We start from the raw sequence: 16392 nt of genomic DNA on the forward strand, positions 1-16392 counted from the left end.
CTGGGCCCACGAATGAGATCCCACCAGGATGACCCAGATAAGAGGACGAAGGCTGAGAAACTTCTGGAGTGGATGGAAGGCGGAAATAGCAGTGGTTGAAGAGAATGGCAGGAAGTGGAGGAGGAAGGGCTGTGGGTCACTGGCAGAGGCTGAAACTCCAAAGCCAAGGCAGAGGAGCGGTGGGCTGTCCAAGCCACTTCCAGGCCCACAAACACCTCAGGTCCCCACAAGGCCACCTGTGGGCAGCTGTACCCTGCACATCTCACAGACAAACCCTCCACCCTCGGGAACTTGGGACCTGCAAGCACCATACCAGTCAGTCACCAAGGTTCCAGGGAGGGACTGAGGTAGGAGGTAGGTGGGTCCCAGGGCTGGACAGTGGGTGTTTGTCAAGCAGAGTAAAATTGAAGCTTTGTTTTCAAAGGACAAAGTTAATGGCAGGAGCTGAGCCCTGCTAGAGTAAACAGATAAGATGATGATTTCTGGGGTCAAGGAAACCCTCCTGACTGCCCGTGCACAGGAATGCTCCTTGGGGTTCAAAAAGGAGGGGGTGCCACCCCATAATAGGTAGTGCTAAAACTCCCATAGGCCTCTGCACCAGAATCCATCTTGGCAAAAAGTTGCACGTGCATATGGGGAGGGACCTAGAACAGATCAGGAGTGAGAAAAGAAATGAGATAATTGGCCAAAAGTAAACAAACACCTGGAAGAACTGCCCTATACAGATGATTTAATCACCTCTTTGCTGCTCTCCTCCACATTAGGGAGGGCACCCTTTCTCTCCACTTGTGTATTTCTGCCTTGCTTCTGTCTTATTTAAATCAACTGTTTCTCTGTGTGCTCTCCCACACATTATATTGTGTCTCTAATAATAAACTTTATACTTGTTTTTACAGTTCTTGCCTCCTTGAGAAATTCATTTTTCAAATGGGGCAAGAGCCAGGGGAACTTTGCTTCTAGCTTCTAGCCATTCTCAAACATACCCTCTGGTGGTCTGGTAGCTAGGATTCCTGATTTTTCACCCAGGCTACCCAAATTCAATTCCTACGTAGGGAACTGAGATTCTACTCAAATCCCTGCTCTCTGCTGTCTCCCGAGATCAGGCCCACCTCACCTGGGAGCCATGTTGAGCTGGGTGAGTTCAATACCCAGCTCCTGTCAGCTCCTAAATTATCTTTAATCTCTGGACTCAAGGTTAGCATAGCTCTGCAGGTTTAATGACACCATGCTTTCTCCATTCAGGACTTCCACTTGCTTTGTTATCCACAGGAGGATCACTGTCTGAGGGGTGGCAGCCAGGCACACATGAATCACTTGGCCTCTCTGGGGACCCACATCAAAAGAAAGACAAACAGAACACAGAGACCCCGGAAAGTGCTTCTCACTTGAGGAGAAACCAGCCTGAATCTTCTGTCTCCTCCTCTGCAATCTCTCTGGGATGGCTGCCCTCCCACCCCCACCTGCTATTTGACCTGGCAGCCCAGCCTCACCCACCACCCAGGGGCCTGAGGGAGAGGAGACCAGAGTACAAGGAAGGCTGAGATGGCCTTGGGGGAAATGAGGTAAAAGATAGAAAGGAGATGGTCCTGATTAAGTTCAGTTCAGTCACTCAGTCGTGTCCAACTCTTTGTGACCCCGTGGACTGCAACATGCCAGGCCTCCCCGTCCATCACCAACTCCCAGAGTTTAGTCAAACTCATGTCTATTGAGTCAGTGATGCCATCCAGCCATCTCATCCTCTGTCGTCCCCTTCTCCTCCCGCATTCAATTTTTCCCAGCATCAGGGTCTTTTTCCAATGAGTTGGCTATTCGCATCACGTGGCCAAAGTATTGGAGTTTCAGCTTCAGCATCAGTCTTTCCAATGAATATTCAGAGTTGATTTCCTTTAGGATTGAGTGGATTGATCTCCTTATGTAACAGGAGAGAAAAGGGCAGGGCACAACTTTTGAAAGAATGACATAGCCCAAGCACAAGACATAAACTGCTTAGAATCAAATGGGACCAAGATGGCAGACAGACTAGACCTTGATCCCAAATCAGCAAGTGAAATGATACACCCAGAGGTGCCGTGACAGTTCCAAAGCACTGTCAAAAGACCATGGAGTTGGCGGCGGCCCAAATCCTGGAAACTTCTGCCCCTTCCCAAAAATAGTTGGAATAATCCTCCCACTCATTAGCATATGAAATTACCCAGTTTATGAAAACTAACCAAGCTACATTTCACTGCTGCACTCACCCTCTGCAATGGCACACACTCTGTGGAGTGTGTTTTAATCTGTATCTGAATACAACCACTTCTTACCTCTCACTTTTTCTCTCACTGAATTCTTTCTATGATGGGACATCAAGAACCTGAGCTTCATTAGGTCCTGAAGCCAGGCACTGTAGGTTTTGGCTGGGTTAGAGTCCCAGCCGTGTGGGTTCAAGTCCCAATCTGTGGTAAACAGTTTCAGTTGGAGTCCAAGGGACCCGCAAGAGTCTTGTCCAGCACCACAACTCAAATGAATCAATTCTTGGGTGCTCAGCCTTCTTTATGGTCCAACTCTCACATCCATACATGACTACTGGAAAAACCGTAGCTTTGACTATACGGACTTAAAGTGATGTCTCAGCTCTTTATACTCTGCCTTGGGCTGTCCTCTTGAAGAGTTAAAGAGGAGAGTGAAAAAACTGGCTTAAAACTCAATATTCAAAAAATGAAGACCATGGCATCCTGTCCCATCACTTCATGACAAATAGATGAGGAAACAATGGAAACGGTGAGAGATTTTTATTTTCTTGGGCTCCAAAATCACTGCAGATGGTGACTGTAGCTATGAAATTAAAAGACGTTTACTCCTTGGAAGAAGCTATGACCAACCTAGACAACACGTTAAAAAGCAGAGACATTACTTTGCCAACAAAGGTCCATCTAGTCAAAGCTATGGTTTTCCTAGCAGTCATGTATGGATGTGGATTTGAACCATAAAGAAAGTTGAGCACTGAAGAATTGATGCTTTTGAACTGTGATGTTGGGAAAGACTCTTGAGAGTCCCTTGGACTGCAAAGAGATCAAAGCAGTCAACCCTAAAGAAATCAGCCCTCAGTATTCATTGGAAGGACTAATGCTGAGGCTGAAACTCCAATACTTTGGCCACCTGATGCGAAGAACTGACTCAATGGACAAGACCCTGATGCTAGGAAAGATTGAAGGCAGGAGAAGGGGATGACAGAGGATGAGATAGTTGAATGGTGTCACTGACACAACAGACATGAATCTGAGTAAGCTCTGGGAGTTGGTGATGGACAGGGAAGCTTGGCATGCTGCAGTCCATGTGGTCTTAAAGAGTCAGACACAACTGAGTGACTGAATTGAACTGAACTAGGTCTGTCAGAACGTGGTCCACTGGTGAAGGGAATGGCAAACCACCTCAGTATTCTTGCCTTGAGAACCCCATGAACAGTATGAAAAGGCAAAATGATAGGATACTGAAAGAGGAACTCCCCAAGTTGGTAAGTGCCCAATATGCTACTGGAGATCAGTGGAGAAATAACTCCAGAAGAATGAAGGGACGGAGCCAAAGCAAAAACAATACCCAGTTGCGGATATGACTGGTGATAGAAGCAAGGTCCGATGCTGTAAAAAGCAATATTGCATAGGAACCAGGAATGTCAGGTCCACGAATCAAGGCAAATTGGAAGTGGTCAAAAAGGAGATAGCAAGAGTGAACGTCGACATTCTAGGAATCAGCGAACTAAAATGGACTGGAATGGGTGAATTTAACTCAGATGACCATTATATCTACTACTGCGGGCAGGAATCCCTCAGAAGAAACGGAGTAGCCATCATGGGCAACAAAAGAGTCTGAAATGCAGTACTTGGATGCAATCTCAAAAATGACAGAATGATCTCTGTTTGTTTCCAAGGCAAACCATTCAATATCATGGTAATCCAAGCCTATGCCCCAACCAGTAATGCTGAAGAAGCTGAAGTTGAATGGTTCCATGAAGACCTACAAGACCTTTTAGAACTAACACCCAAAAAAGATGTCCTTTTCATTATAGGGAACTGGAATGCAAAAGTAGGAAGTCAAGAAACACCTGGAGTAACAGGCAAATTTGGCCATGGAGTACAGAATGAAGTAGGGCAAAGGCTAACAGAGTTTTGCCAAGAGAATGCACTGGTCATGCAAACACCCTCTTCCAACAACACAAGAGAAGACTCTACACATGGACATCACCACATGGTCAACACTGAAATCAGATTGATTATACTCTTTGCAGCCAAAGATGGAGAAGTTCTATAGAGTCAACAAGAACAAGACCAGGAGCTGACTGTGGCTCAGATCATGAACTCCTTATTGCCAAATTCAGACTTAAATGGAAGAAAGTAGGGAAAATCACTAGACCATTCAGGTATGACCTAATCAAAGCCCTTATGATTATACAGTGGAAGTCAGAAATAGATTTAAGGGACTAGATCTGATAGACAGAGTGCCTGATGAACTATGGATGGAGGTTCATGACATTGTACTGGAGACAGGGATCAAGACCATCCCCATGGAAAAGAAATGCAAAAAAGCCAAATGGCTGTCTGGGGAGGCCTTAAAAATAGCTGTGAGAAGAAGAGAAGCGAAAAGCAAAGGAGAAAAGTAAAGATATAAGTAGCTGAATCCAGAGTTCCAAAGAATAGCAAGGAGAGATAAGAAAGCCTTCCTCAGCAATCAATGCAAAGAAATAGAGGAAAACAGCAGAATGGGAAAGACTAGAGACCTCTTCAAGAAAATTAGAGGGGCGGTCCTAAGATGGCAGAGGAATAGGACGGAGAGACCACTTTCTCCCCCACAAATTCATCGAAAGAACATTTGAATGCTGAGTAAATTCCACAAAACAACTTCTGAAAGTCGGCAGAGGACATCAGGCACCCAGAAAAGTAGCCCATTGTCTTCTAAAGGAGGTAGGAAAAAATATAAAAGATAAAAAGAGAGACAAAAGAGGTAGGGACAGAGATCCGTCCTAGGAAGGGAGCCTTAAAAGAGAGAGAAGTTTCCAACCAGGAAACACTCTCACTGGTGAGTCTGTGGTGAGCCTTGGAATCTGATAGGGCAGCATAACCAGGAGGAAAAACAAATAAATAATTAAAACTCACAGATTACATGCCCAACGGTAACTCCAACTGGAGAAGCAGTGCAGACACCCGCATCCACCACTGGCAAGTGGGGGCTGGCCAGGGAAGTGCGGGCTGCATTGCTTAGAGTAAGGACGGGCCTGAATGCCCTGAGGGGAATCTGAGGGAACTAACTTGAGATAGCAAACCAGACTGTAGGATAGCTATCCCTTGAAAAGCCCTAACCTAAGACACCACCAGGCCCACTCACAGAACAAAGGACTGAGCAGAGCTAGCCGGCTGCGGATCGGCCCATCCCCTGCTGGAGACAGGCAGGAGAGGGCAGCCAGAGCCGGAAGGGGGCAATCGCAGCCCCAGAGAGGCATCATCTACCAAACTGCAAGCAGGCTTCATTGCTAACCAAGACTTCTTGGGATTCTGGACTGTGGACATCCGCCGGGAGGGTCGCAGCCAGAGATTAGCTCCCCAGAAGAGACACAAGGCACACCTGAGAAGGTGCACCGGTTGTACACCCAGAAAACCCAGTGGCAGGGATGGGGGAGGTGATAAGTCACAGCGACCGCGCTTGCCAGACACCTGGTCACCTGAGCTGCTCTGACCTGGGAAGGGCGAAACACAGGCCCAACTGTCTGTGCCTGTGAGAAGTACCCGAGTACCTGAACCTGAGCAGCTAGACCTGGGAAGTGCATATAACCCAGGGCCAGCCTCAGACAGTTCCCAGCAGAGCAACCTAGAGCCTAAACAGTGCAGACAGGGAAAGGACACACGCCAGGAGCAGGGGCAAGCCCAGTGTGGCCGAGACACTGCGAGCACATGCCAGTGTTAATTGTTTGTGGAGTTCTTCCCTCCCTACAGCACGACTGAACCAGTGAGCCTAAAAGTGTCCACCACTGTCCCCTTGTGTCAGGATGGAAATTAGACACTGAAGAGACCAGCAAACAGAAGAAGCTACAACAGAGGAAACTGCCTTGGAAGTGACAGGTGCAATAGATTAAAACCCTGTAGTTAGCACTGACTACATAGGAAGGGGCCTATAGATCTTGAGAAGTATAAACTGGATCAAGGATCTATCTGAAAATGAACTGACCCCACATTGTCCACAACACCACCAGAGAAAGTCCAAGATATATTTTTATTATTTTCATTATTTAAATTAAAAAAAATTTTAAGTCCTCTATTATTCCTTTAATTTTCATTTTTATAACCTACTATTACTTTGCAAAAAAAAAAAGACCCTATTTTTTAAAGCAAACTTCATATATATATATATATATATATATAATTTTTGTGACTTTTTTCTTTAATATTGTATTTTTGAGAATCCAACCTCTACTCTAGATTTTTAATCTTTGCTTTTTGGTATTTGTCATCAATTTTGTACCTTTAAGAACCCAGTCTTCAGTACCCATTTTTACTTGGGAACGAGATTACTGGCTTGACTGCTCTCTCCCCCTTTGGACTCTCCTTTTTCTCCACCAGGTTGCCTCTATCTCCTCCCTCCCCATTCTCTTCTCTACCCAATTCTGTGAATCTCTTTGTGTGTTCCCGACTGAGAAGAATGCTTAGGGAACTGATTACTGGCTGGATCTGTCTCTCTCCTTTTGATTCCCCCCTTTATCCTCTTGGCCACCTCTGTCTCCTTCCTCCAGCTTCTCTTCTCTGTGTAACTCTGTGAACATCTCTGAGGGATCCAGACTGTTGAGAGCACATAGGGAAGTGATTACTAGCTAGTTTGCTCTCTCTTTTTTGATTCCCCCTCTTCTCCTGGTCACCTCTATTTCCCTCCTCCCTTTTCTCTTCTCCATGTAACTCTGTGAACCTCTCTGGGTGTCCCTCACTGTGGAGAAACTTTTCATGTCTAACCTACATGTTTTATCATCGGTGCTGTATAGATGGAGAAGTCTTGAGGCTACTGTAAGAATAAGACTGAAAACCAGAGGCAGGAGGCTTAAGTCCAAATCCTGAGAACACCAGAGAACTCCTGATTCCAGGGGACAGTAATCAATAGGAGCCTATCAAACGCCTCCATACCTACACTAAAACCAAGCACCGCCCAAGGGCCAACAAGTTCCAGAGCAAGACATATCATGCAAATTCTCCAGCAACACAGGAACATAGCCCTGAGCTTCAATATACAGGCTGCCCAAAGTCACTCCAAACCCACTGACATCTCATAACTCATTACTGGACACTTCATTGCACTCCAGAGAGAAGAAATCCAGCTCCACCCACCAGAACACTGACACAAGCTTCCCTAACCAGGAAACCTAGACAAGCCACCCGTCCAACCCCACACACAATGAGGACACTCCACAATAAAGATAACTCCACAAACTGCCAGAATACGGAAAGCCCACACCAAACACAGAAATATAAACAAGATGAAAAGGCAGAGAAATACCCAGTGGGTAAAGGAATAGGATGGTCCCATCACTTCATGGCAAATAGATGGGGAAACAGTGGAAACAGTGTCAGATTTTATTTTGGGGGGCTCCAAAATCACTGTGGATGGTGATGCAGCCATGAAATTAAAAGACGCTTACTCCTTGGAAGGAAAGTTATGACCAACCTAGATAGTATATTCAAAAGCAGAGACATTACTTTGCCAACAAAGGTCCATCTAGTCAAGGCTATGGTTTTTCCAGTGGTCATGTATGGATGTGAGAGTTGGACTGTGAAGAAAGCTGAGCACAGAAGAATTGATGCTTTTGAACTGTGGTGTTGGAGAAGACTCTTGAGAGTCCCTTGGACTGCAAGGAGATCCAACAAGTCCATTTTGAAGGAGATCAACCCTGGGATTTCTTTGGAGGGAATGATGCTGAAGCTGAAACTCCAGTACTTTGGGCACCTCATGTGAAGAGTTGACTCATTGGAAAAGACTCGGATGCTGGGAGGGATTGGGGGCAGGAGGAGAAGGGGACAATAGAGGATGAGATGTTGGATGGCATCACGGACTCGATGGACGTGAGTCTGAGGGAACTCCGGGAGTTGGTGATGGACAGGGAGGCCTGGCATGCTGCAATTCATGGAGTTGCAAAGAGTCGGACATGACTGAGTGACTGAACGGAACTGAAAGGAACAGGATAAATGCCCACCAAACCAAACAAAAGAGGAAGAGATAGGGAATCTACCTGATAAAGAATTCCAAATAATGATAGTGAAAATGACCCAAAATCTTGACAACAAATTGGAGTTACAGATAAATAGCCTGGAGACAAGGATCTAGAAGATGCAAGAAAGGTTTAACAAGGACCTGGAAGAAATAAAAAAGAGTCAATATATAATGAATAATGCAATAAATGATATAAAAAAAACACTCTGGAGGGAACCAACAGTAGAATAACAGAGGCAGAAGATAGGACAAGTGAGGTAGAAGATGAAATGGTGAAAATAAATGAAACAGAGAGGAAAAAAGAAAAACGAATTAAAAGAAATGAGGACAATCTCAGAGACCTCTGGGACAATGTTAAACGCCCCAACATTCGAATCATAGGAGTCCCAGAAGAAGAAGATAAAAAGAAAGACCATGAGAAAATACTTGAGGAGATGATAGTTGAAAAATTCCCTAAAATGGGGAAGGAAATAATCACCTAAGTCCAAGAAACCCAGAGAGTCCCAAACAGGATAAACTCAAGGTGAAACACCCCCAAGGCACATATTAGTTAAATTAACAAAGATCAAAACAAAGAACAAATATTAAAAGCAGCAAGGGAAAAACAACAAATAATACACAAGGGGATTCCCATAAGGATAACAGCTGATCTTTCAATAGAAACTCTTCAGGCCAGGAGAGAATGGCAAGCGATAAAAGAAAATAACCTACAGCCCAGATTACTGTACCCAGCAAGGATCTCATTCAAATAAGAAGGAGAAGTCAAAAGCTTTACAGACAAGCAAAAGCTGAGAGAATTCAGCACCACCAAACCAGCTCTCCAACAAATGCTAAAGGATCTTCTCTAGACATGAAACACAGAAAGGGTGTATAAACTCGAATCCAAAACAATAAAGTAAATGGCAACGGGATCATACTTGTCAATAATTACCTTAAATGTAAATGGGCTGAATGCTCCAACCAAAAGACAACGACTGGCTGAATGGATACAAAAACAAGACCCCTGTATATGTTGTCTACAAGAGACCCACCTCGAAACGAAGGACACATACAGATTGAAAGTGAAGGGCTGGAAAAAGATATTCCATGCAAATAGAGACCAAAAGAAAGCAGGAGTAGTAATACTCATATCAGATAAAATAGACTTTAAAACAAAGGCTGTGAAAAGAGACAAAGAAGGACACTACATAATGATCAAAGGATCAATCCAAGAAGGAGATATAACAATTATAAATATATATGCACCCAACATAGGAGCACCACAATACGTAAGACAAATGCTAACAAGTATGAAAGGGGAAATTAACAATAACACAATAATACTGGGAGACTTTAAAACCCCACTCACACCTATAGATAGATGAATGAAACAGAAAATTAACAAGGGAACATAAACTTTCAATGATACAATAGACCAGTTAGACGTAATTGATATCTATAGGACATTCACCCCAAAACAATGAATTTCACCTTTTTCTCAAGCACACACGGAACCTTCTCCAGGATAGATCACATCCTGGGCCATAAATTGAGCCTTGGTAAATTCAGAAAAACTGAAATCATTCCAAGCATCTTTTCTGACCACAATGCAGTAAAATTAGATCTCAATTACAGGAGAAAAACTATTAAAAATTCCAACACATGCAGTCTGAAAAACACGCTGCTGAATAACCAACAAATTAGAGAAGAAAACAAAAAAGAAATCAAAATATGAATAGAAACAAATGAAAATGAAAACACAACAACCCAAAACCTGTGGGACAGTGGAAAAGCAGTGCTAAGGGGAAGGTTCATAGCAATACAGGCACATCTTAAGAAACGAGAAAAAAGTAAAATAAATAATCTAATTCTACACCTAAAGCAACTAGAAAAGGAAGAAATGAAGAACCCCATAGTTAGTAGAAGGAAAGAAATCTTAAAAATTAGGGCAGAAATAAATGCAAAAGAAACAAAAGAGACCATAGCAAAAATCAACAAAGCCAAAAGCTGGTTCTTCGAGAAGATAAATAAAATTGACAAACCATTAGCCAGACTCATCAAAAAACAAAGGGAGAAAGATCAAATCAACAAAATTAGAAATGAAAATGGAGAGATCACAACAGACAACACAGAAATACAAAGGATCAGAAGAGACTACTATCAGCAATTATATGCCAATAAAATGGACAGCTTGGAAGAAATGGACAAATTCTTAGAAAAGTATAGCTTTCCAAATCTGAACCAGGAAGAAATAGAAAATCTTAACAGACTCATCAAAAGCACAGAAATTGAAACTGTAATCAGAAATCTTCCAGCAAACAAAAGCCCAGGTCCAGACGGCTTCACAGCTGAATTCTCCCAAATATTTAAAGAGCTAACACCTATCCTACTCAAAGTCCTCCAGAAAATTGCAGAGGAAGGTAAACTTCCAAACTCATTCTATGAGGCCATCATCACCCTAATACCAAAACCTGACAAAGATGCCACCAAAAAAGAAAACTACAAGCCAATATCACTGATGAACATAGATGCAAAAATCCTTAACAAAATTCTAGCAATCAGAATCCAACAACACATTAAAAAGATCATGCATCATGACGAAGTGGGCTTTATCCCAGGGATACAAAGATTCTTCAATATCCGCAAATCAATCAATGTAATACACCACATTAACAAAATGAAAAGTAAAAGCCATATGATTATCTCAATAGACGCAGAGAAAGCCTTTGACAAAATTCAACATCCATTTATGATTAAAAAAAACCTCCAGAAAGCAGGAATAGAAGGAAGATACCTCAACATAATAAAAGCTATATATGACAAACCCATAGCAAACATCGACAATGGTGAAAAATTGAAAGCATTTCCCCTAAAGTCAGGAACAAGACAAGGGTGCCCACTCTCACCACTACTATTCAACATAGTTTTGGAAGTTTCGCCACAGCATTCAGAGCAGAAAAAGAAATAAAAGGAATCCAAACTGAAAAAGAAGAAGTAAAACTCTCACTGTTTGCAGATGACATGATCCTCTACATAGAAAACCCTAAAGAGTCCACCAGAAAATTACTAGAGCTAATCAATGAATATAGTAAAGTTGCAGGATATAAAATCAACAAATAGAAATCCCTTGCATTCCTAACCACTATAATGAGAAAGTAGAAAGAGAAATTAAGGAAACAATTCCATTCACCATTGCAATGAAAAGAATAAAATACTTAGGAATATATCTACCTAAAGAAACAAAAGACTTATATATAGAAAACTATAAAACACTGGTGAAAGAAATCAAAGAAGACACTAATAGATGGAGAAATATACCGTATTCATAGATCAGAAGAATCAATATAGTGAAAATGAGTATACTACCCAAAGGAATCTATAGATTCAATGCAATCCCTATGAAGCTACCAATGGTATTTTTCACAGAGCTAGAACAAATAATCTCACAATTTGTATGGAAATACAAAAACCTCGAATAGCCAAAGCAATCTTGAGAAAGAAGATTGGAACTGGAGGAATGAACCTGCCTGACTTCAGGCTCTATTACAAAGCCACAGTCATCAAGACAATATGGTACTGGCACAAAGACAGAAATATAGATCAATGGAACAAAATAGAAAGCCCAGAGATAAATCCACACACCTATGGACACCTTATCTTTGACAAAGGAGGCAAGAATATACAATGGAGAAAAGACCATATCTTTAACAAGTGGTGCTGGGAAAACTGGTCAACCACTTGTAAAAGAATGATACTAGAACACTTTCTAACACCATACACAAAAATAAACTCAAAATGGATTAAAGATCTAAACATTAAACCAGAAACTATAAAACTCCTAGAGGAGAACATAGGCAAAACACTCTCTGACATAACTCACAGCAGGATCTTCTATGACCCACCTCCCAGAATATTGGAAATAAAAGCAAAATAAACAAATGGGACCTACCTAATTAAAATTATAAGCTTCTGCACAACACAGAAAACTATAAGCAAGGTGAAAAGACAGCCTCCAGAATGGGAGAAAATAATAGCAAATGAAGCAACTGATAAAGAATTATTCTCAAAAATATATAAGCAACTCCTGCAGCTCAATTCCAGAAAAATAAATGACCCAATCAAAAAATGGGCCAAAGAACTAAACAGACATTTCTCCAAAGACATAAAGATGGCTAACAAACACATGAAAAGATGCTCAACATCATTCATTATCAGAGAAATGCAAATCAAAACCACAATGAGGTACCATTTCACACCAGTCAGAATGGCTGTGATCCAAAAGTCTACAAGCAATAAATGCTGGAGAGGGGGTGGAGAAAAGGGAACCCTCTTACACTCTTGGTGGGAATGCAAACTAGTACAGTCACTATGGAGAACAGTGTGGAGATTCCTTAAAAAACTGGAAATAGAACTGCCATATGACCCAGCAATCCCTCTCTGGGCATACACACCGAAGAAACCAGAATTGAAAGAGACACATGTACCCCAATGTTCATTGCAGCACTGTTTATAATAGCCAGGACATGGAAGCAACCTAGATGTCCACCAGCAGACGAATGGATAAGAAAGCTGTGGTACATATACACAATGGAGTATTACTCAGCCATTAAAAAGAATACATTTGAATCAGTTCTAATGAGGTGGATGAAACTGGAGCCTATTATACACAGTGAAGTAAGCCAGAAAGAGAAACACCAATACAGTATACTAACACATATATATGGAATTTAGAAAGATGGTATCGATAGCCCTGTATGCAAGACAGCAAAAGAGACACAAATGTATAGAACAGTCTTTTGGACTCTGTGGGAGAGAGCGAGGGTGGGATGATTTGGGAGAATAGCATTGAAACATGTATATTATCATATGTGAAATGAATTGCCAGTCCAGGTTTGATGCATGATACAGGATGCTCAGAGCTGGTGCACTGGGATGATCCAGAGGGACAGGATGGGAAGGGAGGTGGGAGGGGGTTCAGGATGGGGAACACATGTACACCCATGGTAGATTCATGTCAATGTATGGCAAAACCAATACCATATTTAAGGTAATTAGCCTCCAATTAAAATAAATATTTATATTAAAAAGAAAAAAGAAAATTCGAGATACCAAGGGAACATTTCATGCAAAGTTGGGCTCGATAAAGGACAGAAATTGTATGGACCTAACAGAAGCAGAAGATATTAAGAAGAGGTGGCAAGAATACACAGAACTGTACAGAAAAGATCTTCACATCCCAGATAATCATGATGGTGTGATCACTCACCAAGAGCCAGACATCCTAGAATGTGAAGTCAAGTGGGCCTTAGAAAGCATCACTACGAACAAAGCTAGTGGAGGTGATGGAATTCCAGTGGAGCTATTTCAAATCCTGAAGGATGATGCTGTGAAAGTGCTGCACTCAATATGTCAGCAAATTTAGAAAACTCAGCAGTGGCCACAGGACTGGAAAAGGTCAGTTTTCATTCCAATCCCAAAGAAAGGCAATGCCAAAGAATGCTCAAACTACCGCACAATTGCACTCTTCTCACACACCAGTAAAGTAATGCTCAAAATTCTTTAAGCCAGGCTTCAGCAATATGTGAACCGTGATCTTTCAGATGTTCACGCTGGTTTTAGAAAAGCCAGAGGAACCAGAGATCAAACTGCCAAATCCGCTGGATCATTGAAAAAGCAAGAGAGTTCCAGAAAAACATCTATTTCTGCTTTATTGACTATGCCAAAGCCTTTGACTGTGTGGATCACAATAAACTGTGGAAAATTCTGAAAGAGATGGGAATACCAGACCACCTGACCTGCCTCCTGAGAAATCTGTATGCAGGTCAGGAAGCAACAGTTAGAACTGGACATGGAACAACAGACTGGTTCCAAATAAGAAAACGAGTACGTCAAGGCTGTATATTGTCACTCTGCTTGTTTAACTTATATGGAGAGTACATCATGAGAAACGCTGGACTGGAAGAAACACAAGCTGGAATCAAGATTGCCGGGAGAAATATCAATCACCTCAGATATGCAGATGATACCACCCTTATGGCAGAAAGTGAAGAACTAAAAAGCCTCTTGATGAAAGTGAAAGAGAAGAGTGAAAAAGTTGGCTTAAAGCTCAACATTCAGAAAATGAAGATCATGGCATCCAGTCCCATCACTTTATGGGAAATAGATGAGCAAACAGTGGAAACAGTGTCAGACTTTATTTTTTTGGGCTCCAAAATCACTGCAGATGGTTACTACAGCCATGAAATTAAAAGACGCTTACTCCTTGGAAGGAAAGTTATGACCAACCTAGATAGCATATTGAAAAGCAGAGATGTTACTTTGCCAAGAAAGGTCTGTCTAGTCAAGACTATGTTTTTCCAGTAGTCATGTATGGATGTGAGGGTTGGACTGTGAAGAAGCTGAGTGCTGAAGAATTGATGCTTTTGAACTGTGGTGCTGGAGAAGACTCTTGAGAGTCCCTTGGACTGCAAGGAGATCCAACCAGTCCATCCTAAAGATTAGTCCTGGGGGTTCATTGGAAGGACTGATGCTGAAGCTGAAACTCCAATACTTTGGCCATCTCATGTGAAGAGATGACTCAGTAGAAAAGACCCTGATGCCAGGAGGGATTGGGGGCAGGAGAAGGGGACAACAGAGGATGAGATGGCTGGATGGCATCACTGACTCGATGGACATGAGTTTGGGAAACTCTAGGAGTTGGTGATGGACAGGGAGGCCTGGCATGCTGCGATTCATGGGGTCGCAGTCGGACACGACTAGCGACTGAACTGAACTGAACTGAAGGTCTGTCATTACTTTCTTTAAAGGAGCAAACATCCATCCACCCCAACTAGGTGTGTGGCCTTGGCCAAAGGAACCTCTCTGTGCCATTTCCCCACCTGTAAAATCAGAGCATTAATTACCACCCATGATCTTTTTGAGGATTAGTTTTAATTTGGCCTTGGCACTAAATTAACAGTTGCTTACCAAGTGCATTGCTTTTAGTTGTGGAACACTAAAGCAACACTAAGCAACTGTTAATTTAGTGCCAAGGCCAAAGTACACCTTGCCCTGTTGTGTCAGGTGAGATAGAGAACCTTGCAAACCATGGACAACGACCATGTCCCTAACCTAGAACAACATTAAATAATCCATCTAAGAGGACGTGGGAAGACAAAACTAGCTCTGCAAGAATCTAAAAGGTTAAAATGAATGTCTGAACACTGGTTCCCTTCAGTTCAGTCACTCAGTTGTGTCCGACTCTTTGCGACCCCATGGACTGCAGCACGCCAGGCTTCCCTGTCCATCACCAACTCCAGGAGTTTACTCAAACTCATGTCTATTGAGTTGGTGATGCCATCCAACCATCTCATCTCTCTCATCCCCTTCTCCTGCTCTCAATCTTTTCCAGCATCAGGGTCTTTTCAAATGAGTCAGCTCTTTGCATCCGTTGGCCAAAGTATTGGAGTTTCAGCTTCAACATCCCTTAACACAGAGGAAATTCCTGAGCCCAGTAGGGAAGCCAGAGTTGCTCCCTCAGTGACCTGGTTACACCGCTTTTCCACAGCTCTTCCATCTGGTGTGATGCTCAAAGGTGGTTACTGTCAACAAAGACACCTAATCCAGGGTTTTCAAACCCACTAATGAAATCAAGTTGATGGGTCACAAGCAGCACTGGAAAAAAAAAAAAAGTGGATAACAGAAACTCTCAGGAATAGTTTCAGGCAAAGTTTGTCATTTATGTGTGGGTGTTCTGGGTGGCAGTGTAAAAGCCATTCTCACGCTCCATGTGCTACTGCCAGAGTTGATCCAGCTGTCAGCTCTACATCTTGGAGCTCAGGGACAGTGCTGGAGGATGCCTAGGAAATGGTGCCTGGGCTAGCAGAGGGTGCCCACACAATGTACCCACTGCAGGAGAGGAGGCCCATGTTCTCTCAGGCCTTGAGGGGCCACAGCCCACCTCTACAGAGATTAGCAGTAGGGGAGTAAAGCCTTAGGTCCTCTCCACCTCCAAGCCTGGCCTTTCACGCCCAGGCCCCTCCTCATCTCTCCTATGCCTTTTTTCCCCACTCCCTGCTCTTACCTTCCTGTCATCTGCTTTTCTTCCTCTCTGTGCAGCCCCTTCCTTCAATCCTCATTCTTTTCCTTTCTTCCTCCACACTTCACCTCCCTTTTCCATTCCCACCTCCTTTTCCAGGACACATGAACACACAG

General features: G+C 42.8%; 1 protein-coding gene across 1 annotated transcript in view; it reads right to left on the reverse strand.

Annotated features, from left to right (window-relative positions):
• The window catches only part of LOC138441214 (olfactory receptor 2Y1-like), a 63847-nt gene that overhangs the window by 28879 nt on the left and 18576 nt on the right, over nt 1-16392 (reverse strand). The window lies entirely within an intron of this gene.

Source organism: Ovis canadensis, chromosome 5, assembly GCF_042477335.2.
Source record: "Ovis canadensis isolate MfBH-ARS-UI-01 breed Bighorn chromosome 5, ARS-UI_OviCan_v2, whole genome shotgun sequence".
Classification (NCBI taxonomy): Eukaryota; Metazoa; Chordata; class Mammalia; order Artiodactyla; family Bovidae; genus Ovis; species Ovis canadensis.